The following is a 14,135-nucleotide window of genomic DNA, read 5'->3' on the forward strand; positions in this document are numbered from 1 at the left end:
CAGGGCTGCCTTGGAAAAATGAGGTTGCAAGCAGGCTGCTCACACAAAAAGTATTCATCCATACCTTCTCCCTGCCTGCATCTGAAAAGCTTGTAGGGGGAAAAAAAAAAAAAAAGCCTAGGAGTGGCCAAGAGCTAGATGAATTGTGCGGTAAGCATGGACTCCTCTGATCTGACCTTTTCCAGGCCTTCTCCAAACATACCTTGGAAGCAGATGCGTACTATGCCTACGCAGTGCAGTGGATATGTGCACATGGCCTGAGGCATCCTGAAAGTGCATCCTGAGGCATCCTGATTGCACATCCACTGTGCAATCCATGCAACAGAAAAACTACATAGATGCTGCTGATACGAGCCACTTGAGCACCAATGGGTTAGAGCATTCTCTTTCAGATTTGCACTCTCTTTTAAACTTTCATGTTCCACTTTAACATGTCCCATTATTGCACTAAGCACAGTCAAGAAAGACTGGATATTTCAGTACTCCAAATTTGGTTGCGATGAAAGGCAAGCTCTAATTCATGCTGTCAGGGCTGTCATGGAATGTGGTTTGGGTCACTTGGATATAAAGATTGGTTGAAGGTAATTACACTGATTTTATGCAGTCATGATCATGACTAATGACTGAATAAACATGTATGCACAACACAAGCCTCATAGATATTTCTGCAAACTGGCAGCCTCTGCTAAATTATCTAGCACCTCAGCAGAGCAATCAGCTGGGCAGTCTGTGGAAAATCTTGCACTCTAGCTGTCTGTCATGTACTGGCAGTACAAAGAAAAACTAAAGCAGAGAGAAAAATTAATTACACTTTTGTTAACTCTTGAAAGGTAAACCACACCAGACCATTACCGTACTGAAAATCAGTGTAGAAGTACTACTGAAATATTTAAAAGAGAGAGAGAGAGAGAGAGAGAGAAGGCATAATACTGCATAAACTTTCTATTAAGCATAAAACTATAATTTAATTATCATGATGAATTTGGCCCACCACTTACTGTTGAAATTGTAAGTTAAAACAATTTTTTTAAATATAGAAACAAATCCACAAATATGACCATTTAAAATTCAAATATATGTAACTAATCTCAACATATAAAAACCACACAAGAAGATATTACCTTATTTAGAAAAGAACCTATATTTAAAATTCCCTTTTCAACAGGTCAGTTTCAACCAGAATTTTCCTGTAAACTCTAAATTATTCAGACTTGGCTGTGCAGAATGATGGTCAGGTGTTATCAGGGGCCTGTTCTGTTCTAAAAGACAGTAATAACTGCTATTGTCATGGTAACTATGTACATTTACCGTCTTGCTTACATCACAAAATAAAATACTGAGAAGACTATAGCGTTTGCATAAGGTGCCTTCCTTTGATAATACTACAGGCAGAGTTCAATAATTACAATTCATAAATATTAAATATTTATACACAAAATCCAGAAAGATGATGTATTCCTCTGCACACAAGGAACTACCTTCTGAAATTCTGTACAAATCTTACTCTATTAAACTCCAGACAGGTAACAAATTTTATTCTCATCTGCAACACCTTGTATTTTACATGTGTATATTTTACTGCAGGAACAGCGACATACACATACAGCACTGCATATATCCGAGTTAATTTGTGTTTCAGGAATAAACCACCACACTATATATGAAATTATATGTTTTGTTACAGATTTTCCTCCCCAAAATTACTGTTTGCACAGGACATATCAAAGCAATACGCATGTGCTAAGAAACAAAAACAAGAATATGCAACCATTAAAATAAAGGTGCTCTCAAATGCATTTGCCAGCGCATAAAAACAGAGCATTAGCACCACCATGTAACTAGAGAGGCTAGTTTTTGAGAAATGAAAGTTCAATGCAAACTGACAAACCAGTTTTCAGTGATCCTAGGCATAAACCTTTCAAACAGCAATTCACCGACCTATGTAAATTGATTTGGCTTTCAGATAATTTCCTGGTGAATACTATTACAAAATCCATAAACACAGATGGCACCAACTGGCACCCTGTCTGCAATCTCAAGAGAAGATCAAATATGGAGACTGAATTTATCCTACCACATCAGAGGTAATACTTTCCAAACAGGTTTAAGGGATTTTAACTCAAAGCTGAAGGAATAAAGTTATGTCACAGCTACCCAAAGCCTCGTCTACCTAGAGAAGTTCCACTGCTTGACTGAAGCTGGTTTAAAAATTGTATGATTGTTAATAAATAGTGCAATGTTTGGTTCAGACGAGGCCCAAGTTATAATCGTGAGCACCAAGCTCAAACCCTTTTTTTTTTTTTTTTTTAAGGTACCTCAGCAGAAGAACCTAGGAAATACCTGGGATTAAAAAGATTCCTGTAAGACAAAAAGCCCAACAAATTGCAGCCCAACTTTAAAAAAATTATTAATTGTACTGTTAAAGTGGATACCTACTAAACGATTTCATCTACAAAAGTATTGTTACCTACTGAACATCGCATCAGCATTAACATAGTTAAGGGTGAATTATCATAAATAATGCATGAGAACGCAAACATAGAATATGCAACGTTAGCCAAATGAATGCCAAATTGAATGAACTCATACTAATTCCAAAACAAGGCATTTATCATTTATCATTTTATCACTGATAAAATGATAGTTTCCACGTATAAAATATGAATCTAACAATATCTCCAGTTTTTAAGACAGCAAAACAGTATTAAAACAAAATAATTTGAAATGGGACATTGATGCCATTGACATAGGAAGCTGTACGGCTGCTTCAGCAGCATTGTTTCACTAAGCCTTCCTTAGCACTAGAAGCTGTATAAATGTGAAAATGAAAATAAGACCCCCAAAAATCAGGTTAAAGTAAGGTTTCCTCATGTGTCTTGCAGTTTTCTGGCTTGCTTTATTACTTTTGGTCATTTTAGCTGGTTGCAACACAACATAATGCTTTCTCCAAGACAAGTTTTTTTCTCTTTGTACAATACTTCATTTTCATAGTTTATCATTTAAGTTTCCATTCTTTCATCATTGGCTCTCAACCCTCAAACTCCTTCTTCCCCAACCAAGAACACTTAAACCAACATGAATTAGAAGTGGAATTCAAGGAACAAATGTCACAACAGCACTCTGTTCACACAGCTATGTCCAAACCTTTTGAACTCCCTTCAAGAGTTTACATCTAACTTCACTACGGAGCTCCAGGTTAAGTAAGCCAGTATGATTACCAGGATAAGACGACAAGGAAAATGAGAAAATTATTTAGCAGGAGACTGTAAATGATTTTTCATTTGTTTAGGGGGAGGGGAGGGTGTTAGATTTACTGAATTAGAAACTAGATTCTGTTGTGTCAACAGCACAACAATCCCCAAATATCTTTTACTATGATTTGATGCTCAGTCCCTAAAAATCTAATTGGCCCAATTACTTGGTGTGTTCTTTGAATTCAGAGTTTCAGGTATATTTGGGACCCATTCACATAGTTTCAGCACATTTGCAGTCAGGTACTTGGCTTTTACTGCAAATTTACTGTTTAATTTGTTTTCCTTTGTGGATTTTGTTTTCTTTGAAATTACCTTCCACAAAAATACCTTCTAGGACAATACTTCTAGGAAAATTGTTTATTTTATTCTTTGATTAACTGGTGATAAAATATTGATCTGTGGTTTATATCTGACTTCCTACAGTCCAAACACAATGACAAACAATTAAAAAATAAAGATCTCAGATCAGCAGTAAAATATTTTTCAAAATGCATTAACTACTTTTAATAACAGATCATTAAATCATTAAAATAACTGAAATAATTTGCTTTACCTAAAGGACAGTTTGTTTAAAAACAAAATGATAGAGCTATTATTTACACAGCTTTCAGAGTATATGACCATAACTCTCCAGCAATGTAATATGACAAGTAATACAAGACTGCTTTTTCTCTTTGTTTTTCTAAGGCTCCATATTCAGTTTAATCAAAAATTAATCGGTATGTAGTATGATAATTTTGGAATAACACATCTTACTAGTTCCACATTTCCAGTTTGGGCACCATCACCTGGGAGAATCCTGTCTATTTTTGTGAAAATTTGAAAACCAGAAGATAGAAACAGGCAAAACAAAGGTCTTTGGCATCATTTTAACAGACTCGTCAGCTGTAATCACATCTGCAATTGTCTCCACATCAAAGAAAGGGCTCTGAGAGTCAGTAACACCTTCCAGCAGCTCATCACCTCTGCCCCTGTTCCCAAGTGAGTTCAAAATGCTGATACCCTGAATGATTTATCCCCTAGGCAGAAAGCAAAGAAATAGGAATTGTTGTGGGGGAAGGGAGGAGCTGAAAACAGAGAGAAAAGAGGCAAACGGGAAGACACAGAGAGGCCCTCTTGATGGGGAGATAGGAATGGGGACACAAAACAGCTTATCTCACTGCCAAAAACTAGTAGCAGTTCAAAAGTTGGTCTTTGCTCTTCTCCCCACAGGCTGTATGGTGAGACCGCTCAGCCAACAGGAGAAGCCAGGTGTGTGTATACCTGCACATATGTGCGCATGCATGTGCAACAAGTGAGGAAAAAGCAAGGGACAGAGAAGTAGCCACCCTCACCGCCTTCTCTCTTAGCTTCACTTAACATGTCTAGGACAAAGGCATAGCGAGGGCAAAACCTAGCCACTTTACTAGCTGTTTCTGCGTACGGAGGCTTCTTCGCTTTCCTCTTGCCCTGTAACGATTTGGCTTTAAAATGTTGAGGAGGAAATTACTAGAAACTGCCTGTTGCCTACAGTAAACAACTAGAAACGTACTAGGTGCTAGAAACAGAGCTGGGTGAAGGAGGGAGCAAGTCAGCTGCTCCACCAGAGCTACCATCCCTCCCCGTTTAGCACAGCGCCTGCTCATGTCCACTGCTTCTCATTAATTCTGGAGTCATCCAGTTGATGGTGAACGTGTCTAACAGTAAAAACAGCTGGAAATATAAAGTTTGATGAATAATAATTGTGTATGCTTCATATCACTCAGAAAAATAATGAATCCTCCTTTTGATGCAACGATCATTTAAATAATAATGTCTACATTGCTGAAATATGCAAAACAAAATCCTAGGTTTCTTGCTTGAAGCCAACTATAAGATCACCTCTGATCCAAATAAGGTTCTACTGAGCCAATAGGACATCACATTTAATATATCATTATTCTATCGTATTGCAGTACAGCACAAGCAATTTTCACAATTACACACCAGAACATGAAAAAGGATCACTCCAGTTACTGGCCTCAGTTTTGCCCTCAGTGTTCCTGCTGCAAACTTACCAGCACAATACAATGAAGGGTGACTAAGATGATGTGGAGGACTTAACATTGGTTAAATAGGAAAAAAGGAATATAGCATTCTTCTATAGAAATGTCATATCCAGTCCTAGTAATGTATGTTCTTAAAAAAAACAACACACTGCTGTGGCTTATCGGATATGCAGGTACATCATCACCCAAACATTTCCCAGAATGCTTACTAAAAACAGATGATTAACTGAAAAAGACTAAGTGGGCACTCTTCTAAGTACTGATTAAACCTAACTTATGACCCAGACAGAAAAGACTTGTGAAGAAAGCAGCAATGTGACTAAAGCTGTAGCGGTTGCAACTATCACATGTAATTTAAAAAAATAAATCAATAAATAGTCCCATAAACTTTGTTTGAGATAAAATCCTCTTATTACCAACTGCCATAGTAGAACAGACAGATGATCTATATCCTGCATCTAACAATGAACAGAAGAAAATACTCAAGAAAAAGCCATAGATTAATTAAGATTAGGTTTTATAGCATGTTTTATTCTGAAGAATAAATGGGGATATTGACTTATTTAGTGCCACGGATACTTCCTAATAAATCATTCTTTGTGCACCATATATATTAAGGGCTCAATGAGTCACAGCTCTGTACGATTTCTGTGACCAAACCCCACTGAAAACAGCAGGTGTATGCTCGCATAGGCAGAACCAACTGGAAGACTGGGACTGAGCCCACATTTTCACTGAGGTATCTGTAATAGCGCCTAGGAATGTTTTCCTAAGAAAGCTAAAACTTTTAATTGATATAAATAAAATTTTCTTCCAGATGAGATCAGCTAGAGCTTTTTATTGTTTCAGTTATACCTAATAATAAATCTCTCCTCAGGATCTGCACATTCACAGTGTCTAGTATGCTTACTTCTGGCTCAGTGTAAACCTACTGAAACGGAGAAATCCACTCTGCCGCCAGTTATTGGCAGTACTTACACTTGTCAGAACACAACACTATTAGCTCGTATTGTTTTATTTGATATTGCTCCAACACACTCACAGCTTTTAAATTATGGACTCACATTTCTGCCATCTTAAAAAGAACAACGGCATTAATGTCACTAAGTTCCTTCCGAAAGACATCTAGCACAACAAATAAACCTTTACTGATATTCGTGCCATGCACTTCTTTCCCTTTCCTGAAGGATCCTATAACCTAAAAACAAACAATAAACAGCCCCCCTAAAAAGCAAAGCCCAGAAAGACAGGGGAATAGAAAAAATATACGGGAGGCAGGAGGTAAAGTAAGCAAAATGCTAAGGCGAGCTTTGAATTTCTTTCCCTCAAGCACCGCACCGAGACTCCAGGCGAGCGGCAGCGGGGCGGTGAGGGGCGCCCAGGCCGGCCCGGCGCCCCGCAGCCGCTGGCCCACGCGCGGCGGCGCCCCCAACAACCCCCCACCCCGCTCCTGGCAGCTCGGCTTCCCCCAGAAACGGGACGGGCACGGGCACGGGCATGGCGGCAGCGAGCGCTTTCCCTGGGCTGACTCGACGGCCGCCCCGACGACGCCGCTGCGCGCGGACGGGAGGCAGCGAGAGGCACCGTCCCACCGCCGCCCGAGCCCCGCGGCCGGCCTGCCGGGGCCACGCGCGGCGTGCTCGGCGGCACCCCCCGCCGCAGGGGCGCAGCACGGCGACACCGCCCGCCCCGCCGCCGGCCTGACACGCGGGCCTGCCCGGCTGGCCACGCGCCGTGGCGGGGCACCGTCCTGCCCGCCGCTTCCCGGGCTGGCGCCGAGCGACTTGCGCCGGCCCCGCAGAGCCCGCCGTTACCTCCGCGCCGTGCCCGGGCCCCGCTCACAGCCCCGCGGGAGGTTTCCCCGAGCCGCTCCGCGGCCACAGCCCTCTCCCCGAGGAGAGCTCACAGCCTGTGCCGCCCAGGCCCACGGGCGATGAATGGAGATGCGCCGCCCGCCGCCGCCTCACCTCCGCCGGGCGCTGCCCGCTCCCGGCGGCTGCTCCGCGCTGGGGCTCCGCTCCGCTCCCGCCACCGCCGGCCCGCGCCCCGCCGGGCTCGCCCTGCCCCCGCTCCCGCCGCGACCATTCACTGAGGGAAGAGGAATGGGAGCCGGAGAGCGCGACCCGGCTGCCTCCGGCCGGCGGGAGGGGAGGGAGCCGAGCCGAGCCGAGGGCGGGCGGGAAGGAAGGAGGGGAGGGAGCGCGGCGGCTCTGCCCGGCCCAGGACCGGCCCCTCACTGACGTCCCCCGCCCCGACACCGCCGTCTCCCGCCACCCGCGCCGGGGGTGCCCGGGCTGGGGTCGTGGGAGGGGCGGCGGGGTGCGGCGGCGCCCCGCGGTGGCGGGCAGCGGCGGCCTCGGCGGCGGGGAGGCCCCTCGGCTGCCCCGGTCCGCGGGCAGCCCGCTGCTCTGCCGCGGCCGCCCGGAACCGCAGCGCTCCCGCCGTCCGGTACTTACGGCTGCGGGCCCGCGTGTTGGCACCAGAGCCACTGACAGTAGTCCTCTCACGGCAACGACACGTTCACCCATAATCAAGCTGGTGTGAAAAAACAACTTTCCTTCACCTCCCTCCTCCAACTGACGTGGCTGAGAACTGGCACTGACCTGCAAGATTGGTAATATCGAGCCCAGTATTAAATATTTTACTGCTCATCTTTGTAATTAATAGAAACAACTAGTTAATCTGTTGCCTCTTGCACCAACTACTGTTCCATTTGACCTAGTCTTAGAAGAAGCATTAAATACAAAGTGGGAATGCTAAACACCAACTTCCCCCATTTCCGAACATTCCTGCTCATCTTAATCTTCTGAAAAAATATAATTATTATACAACTTACATTGCAATAAATTGTCTCCAATTGTCAGCAAGGCTTGTATTTTCTCTGTGAAATGCTTTCCACTCAGAACTAGTCCTTCCCTAGCAGTTTCCCTCTAAAATCCTAGTTAACATTCTTCCAGTTTCAAAGCAGCATTCTGATGACACAAGGTTTTCAAGAATTTTGTAATTGTTAAAGTGTCTTAAGATGTCTAATTCCAAGAATATATGAATCTACTAGCAGCAAAACTCATTTAAAGCATTTGCAAATACCTGCGGAGAAAATCATGGTTTAGGCTTGGACATGTCCCTGCTCGCCTGTGCTCTTCCCTGCTGTTGTGCCCTCATGCAATATACTGATAGCTTCAAGTGGGTGACAGGTGTCTAACTTCATATAGCTTTTTTCAAAGGCAGCTTCACTTGCTAGATTGGAACTGGCAGTTGCAATAGATAAACCAGCCACTAAGTGGGTAAATAAAATAGATCACTTTGACTATCTCAGAAATATTTTCTCCAGGGGAAAAACAAACTACTATACCAATGTAAAATTTGCTTTGCTGCAGCTAAAGCTGTCCTCCTCAGGGGAATAAGCAAAGGGTTCTTTTTCATAGCTATCAGATTGCTACCTTTCATTTACCTGCAGCTATGTTTTTGGCTTTTTTAGAGAGCTGCATTACTGTTCCGTTCTCTGAAAGCACGGAGAGAACCGTGCGGGCAGGCCCTGCTGACAGCTGGTGTCTCCAAAGTCTTCAGCGGGTCTGCGCAGAGGCACAGACCATCTGAGTAGGTCCACTTGCTGGATCCAGGCCTTCTTTGTAATTTGTGCCTGCTGCTCAGAAAACCAAAAGCCAGTTAATATTTTCCTAAGTATGTAGGTTTAGGAGGAAGAAACAAGCAGGAAGCAGAACAAATAAGCAGTAATAACACTTGTGTAGCAGAAACATTCAAAACATATATACGGTTAACTGGACTTACTGAAAATACACTTTGTTTATTGTCCAGACTTGTATCCTTATATTTCTTTTCCCCTTTCAATCCAGACAAGTCATCTTTTGAAACATTCAAAAAAAGTTTTACTAAAGATATTTTTGTTTGTTCCTATTAAAGACTCTGAAGATTCCATTTCTACAAAATAAGGGTATCTTTGTAAAGCTGAACTCCTTTTGACCTCAGAGAGTAGCTACTTTAACATACAATAGGAGACGACTCGGTAGGCCTGTCCAAAAATAAACTTCTGTTTAAAGAATATTTTAACCCTAGAGACTTCAAACAAACAGAGCAGTCAGAACATTATTTGATAATACAAAATGAATGTAATTGACGTATTAATTTGCCAAAGCTACGAAACCGCTTGCATTCCAGTCTTTAGATACACTTTGAGCTAGTCTTTGTAATAGATGGCACAATTACTTTAAGATCAGACTGTATTCCCAAACAGATAGATCAGGCCATTTCAAAAGGATGTGTTAGAACCTTGCTGGTCCATTAATAACATGAAACTGGAAGGTTTAAAAAACTGCATTACAAATATTCTTGTACCAAAGATCATTTTTCTCACTGATCCTCTATCAACTCCTAAAAGATAAAGTGAAATGCCTATTGATTTAATAGAGATTACCTAAGATTAAAGGAAATAAATATTAAGGTATGTTATATTCATTTACAAAGTTGCCTGTGCTCCTGAATATAGGCGCCGAGGTATGCTCAAATCACGCAAGTTTCACTGCAATTAAGTGATGGGATAAGGAGTTGTGCCTAAACACTGTTAGTGGTACAAAAGGTGATGGTGATGGATGTGGCGTTAGTGGATCCAGTGCTGGTAGCAGCCCTTTTCCTCTTCCGTTAATTACTTACCTTTAGGAGAGAATTCAGCGTTCAGAAGCCTAAAGGGGGAGAGGCACTCACAGCCTGGTCCCCACAAGGAAGCTGGAGTTTAGACACATTTTTGTGTACAGTGGAGACAACTTTCTTATCTGCATGTGGTATGGTACAAATCTATGCTGTGAAGATCCCTTAAGTATGAAATCTCATGCTTGTAGTTCTGCAACCAGAGAAACAAGAAGTTTGACAATGCAAACGCTAAACCCAACAAAACACTTGTAGAATCTCAGAGAGGCAGATATGCAAATGAGGAAGTGTCCAAATGCAGTATTTAAAAATACACAGCAGGAACTGTTACACAGCGCTGCTATCACTTAGAGCTTGTGTGCAGGCTTAGCAATTGGATAAAGTAATTACCCAACAGGAATGATGATTCCTGATAACAAGAAAATGATTACCCATATAACACTGTGATGCAACTTATAGGAGATTGATTTACATGTATATGGAGGACAACCATGGCTTAGAACGTTTTCATTTGGACTATTTTTTTTCACTTACTATTTACCCTATTACCCTGAGCAGAGAAACTTGTGTGGCAAACTCAGTGTGTCAGGTTGTGTGGCTAAATGAGCCTAGGGGGTTAAAAAAAGAGTCACGAGGAGGCAGTTGTGACCAATAAGTAAGGAAGCTGCACTCTGAAAGCCCAAGAGAGGGCTGGGACGCCCACAGTGCTGGAGAACCCAGACTGCCCAGGGGGACACACCGATAGCTAGACAGGCCTGGGAGCAGCATGTAGTATGTGCAAGCACAGTGCTGCCCTGTGGAGCACTACCTGTCTCCAGTGATTATACAAAGAGTTCAGAAATCTGTCTTAGTACTTCTGTTTTAGAGGTCAACATGCAGACAGGCTGAGACAGAAACAAGGTTTGTGCAGGACTAGCTGTCAATGCACAAAGGATTTAATACTTGTATAAGCATAATTCCTGCATGTGATCTGGTGAAACAGATCTACAGCAAGATCCAGTCTAGCAAATGAGTATCCATAGAAAGGCTTGTTGAGGTTGTGCATATCACCAAGATTTGGGACCCAGACAGATTCAAGTGTAGCATCTTATTTTCTTAATTTGAAATAAATATTTATTTGGAATTGGTGTGAGGGACTTGTTACTTCCTCCTATCAAAGTACAAATGCTTTAATGTTAAATAATTACAATATTGGCTTTGATGTGCAGATCTAAACATTTTTATTCTGATTATCTGAAATCCAACTGCACAAACAAATAATTCATCACCAGAACTTAGCACATAGGCATTATACAAACAGGAAACTGAGATGTCAAACAAGCACACTTTAGATTAGGTAATATATTACATGGAAAAGATGATATAATGTTCTTTCCTCTTGCTCATAGATCTTCCCAAGCATTAACTCTGTAGGCATTCATTTGTTTAGACAGTTTTCCTCCCTAAACATCAGTTTACTTATAACCCCAGATAGTAATATTTGACATTATTTTGATTGATCTATTTAAATTCTCCATAGACTGTTAGAATGAAGGATTATTTTACCCTGAAATTTCCTGAGTTCACCTGAACAAATACAGCCTTGGATGTGGCCCAAAAATATTCTCTGAAGGTTTTAAGAATAGAATATAGACTGGGCAGACAAAACAGGATAACAGAAAGTACAACCAAAAAGGCTGTTACATCCAAATAATCAGCAAATAACATATAGGTTGGCAAGCAGAACAGACACTATTTGGCTCAAAATGAAAATCTCGGTTATTCTGTGAAGAGTCACTGGAAACTATTAAAGACGTATTGGAGAAGATACAAAAACATCTATATGGTGACTAAAACAAGCTAAAAATGAACAAAGGGAATATCATGCATACATATTTTCTTTGGAAGAAGTAGTTAGACTAAACAGCAGAACTATCTTAACTTTGTAAGTTTCAAATATATTCACCTCAGATACGTGTCCTGATTGTATTTACTTTTTTTTTTTTTTTTAAATTGATTCTTGTAGGAAAGAAGGAAAGAGGAAAGAATTTTGTCAAGGAACCATAATGATCAGTGGCTGGAAAAACAATATTAAAATTGGAACTTATCCTAAGAACTCCAGAGAAAAATGAGGAGAGAGGAGAAAAGGAGACAAGAAAGGGTGAGAAAATACAAAACTGGAAGAGTTGAGAAGTCGGAAGGAACTGACTGAGGGAATGGGTGTAGTTTCTTGTGCTTTCTTTACAAGCATCAAGTCTAGGGTAACTCGGTATACCGTCACTTTAGGAAAGTTAGTTTAATTTGTTCAGAGATTATTTTGCTACTAGAAACAAGTATAAAGGGCACAAAGGACAGAGCCTTTTAGAACTTCCCTGAGAAACTGATGAAGGGAATACTCTTCCAGACATGCAGAGCATGCAAGGAAACAGCCTACGTTGATTAAAATAAAAACAAATCGAAGAAATAATGACAGTTAAAATGGAGTGTCACACAATCAGAGACCTTTAAAAAGAAGGAATCATGAGAAGAAAAGGCCTTCAGAGGGTTTCAAAAGGTATCTATTGACCCTGGTGAATATTCTAAGGCATATTATCTACACGTCACGTTCCAGTTCTGAACCAAGCTTAGTGTTTTTGGGACAGTAATTGTTAACTAATTTGGGACTCAGCCAGTAGGGTACCAGCAGGAATCCACCACTATTTTAAGGTGGCTGTAACTGAATGCAGACACTCAGGCTTACTGGAGGGATCCAGATTTATCACTGTGTCTAATCTGTATTTTTGAAACACATATTATTGCAAGTAGCATGAAAAAAGGCTGTCTAGCCAAATATATGTTGCCTGACACAACAGCAGTAACAGCTGTTTTATCTCCTTTCCCATAATTTGGGGCTCTAGGACAGAGAGTATTTTTAAGTGCACTTTGAGGTAGTAATTCATGGGAAATTAAATTAGCAGTGTCCTTTTTACTGAACAAACTGAGACATCCATTAGGAATAAATAATTTGAGAGGCTGAATTTTACATATGACATTCATATATTGAAATTCCCACATTAGTACCCAGCTGTGCTAATCTAGTTCTCTTCTAATGTCTTAAAATATCTTTTCATGTCCTAAGGAGTGCTAAGAGAAAACATATAGAGCTAAACAATTTAATGATCTTGAGCAGAACACTATGCAAACAGTATTTTAAACTACCCTATCAACTCATATATGCACTTGAAAAAAAGAAAAGAAACCTCAATATGTCCTTCAACTACTAGCTTATTTTATCATAAATGAAGCATTTTCTAGGAATTTGTCCAAAACATTCTTCAGTTCTACAGATTATTGAAGGAAATAGTTTAGTGCTATTTCTAGGAATTATATATCTCAAAATTATTTAATATTTATTCATTCATCACTGTTAGCATCATTAGAGATGGGAAAACCTCAAAGATTATAACTCTAAGATGGTAAAGTTTTTCAAAGTAATTTAAGACCTGAGGAAATTGTATGATAATTGGGAAGATTCACCCAAAAAGAAATTCAGTAGAAAGGGCTTCTTACCCCATAACCCCAGCTCTAGAATGTGTTTTAAACATTTCTCAGAATTGAAATAGGCGTCTCAGTGGGCAATCCTGCCTAGGGAGGAACTGAACTATGATCACACTAAGTCATTCTAAGCTCCAGCTGGAGTACCAGTGAGATCCAGGGCAGCACCAACCCCGTCAGAGGGACTGATTACTCCCACTGGCAGCTTGTGCTGCTTTTGATCTAATACCCAGCTTCATATTCAAAGATAGGAAGTGGATTCCTGGCATATTTCATACTTACCTGGATGTTTGGGATTGTAAAAACTGACCATGGCATTGCCAGGATGAAAAAAGGAGAAAAATGATAATGCCAATTGCTTTTTGTTGAATTGCCTTCTTTGTTTTCTACTGTAGATGAGATATATCTCAATTACAGTTTCCACACCTTGCACTCTACTAAAAATGTTTTTACAGAGGATCTAATAATGTCTTCCAACCAGGAGTCTGAACTAGTAATCTATCCTCATCTTCCTTACTTGTTGGCAAACTAATACAATGCCTTTTGATATTTGTGAAATCTGGCCCTTTCTTGTCTCATGTGGTTCTAGTTTCACTCTACCTTCTTTTGCTACTGTAATCACAACTCGCTTGGAACCCTCCTTCCTTGTCTTGAATCACACTTTCACTTTGATCTCTGT

General features: G+C 41.0%; 1 protein-coding gene across 3 annotated transcripts in view; it reads right to left on the reverse strand.

Annotated features, from left to right (window-relative positions):
• LOC138064607 (LHFPL tetraspan subfamily member 2 protein) overlaps positions 1-7,415 on the reverse strand; it is a 129,027-nt gene extending 121,612 nt beyond the window's left edge. Inside the window, exon 1 of one of the 3 annotated variants that reach the window (XM_068928009.1) lies at positions 7,249-7,415. The gene's annotated coding sequence lies outside the window, so the exon portion shown is untranslated. Of the gene's footprint in view, positions 1-7,095; positions 7,162-7,248 lie in introns of those variants that run through there. The other 2 variants (XM_068928006.1, XM_068928003.1) reach the window with 2 other exon arrangements.
• Positions 7,416-14,135: the final 6,720 nt, after the last annotated feature.

The sequence above is a fragment of the Struthio camelus genome, chromosome Z, assembly GCF_040807025.1.
Source record: "Struthio camelus isolate bStrCam1 chromosome Z, bStrCam1.hap1, whole genome shotgun sequence".
Taxonomy (NCBI): domain Eukaryota; kingdom Metazoa; phylum Chordata; class Aves; order Struthioniformes; family Struthionidae; genus Struthio; species Struthio camelus.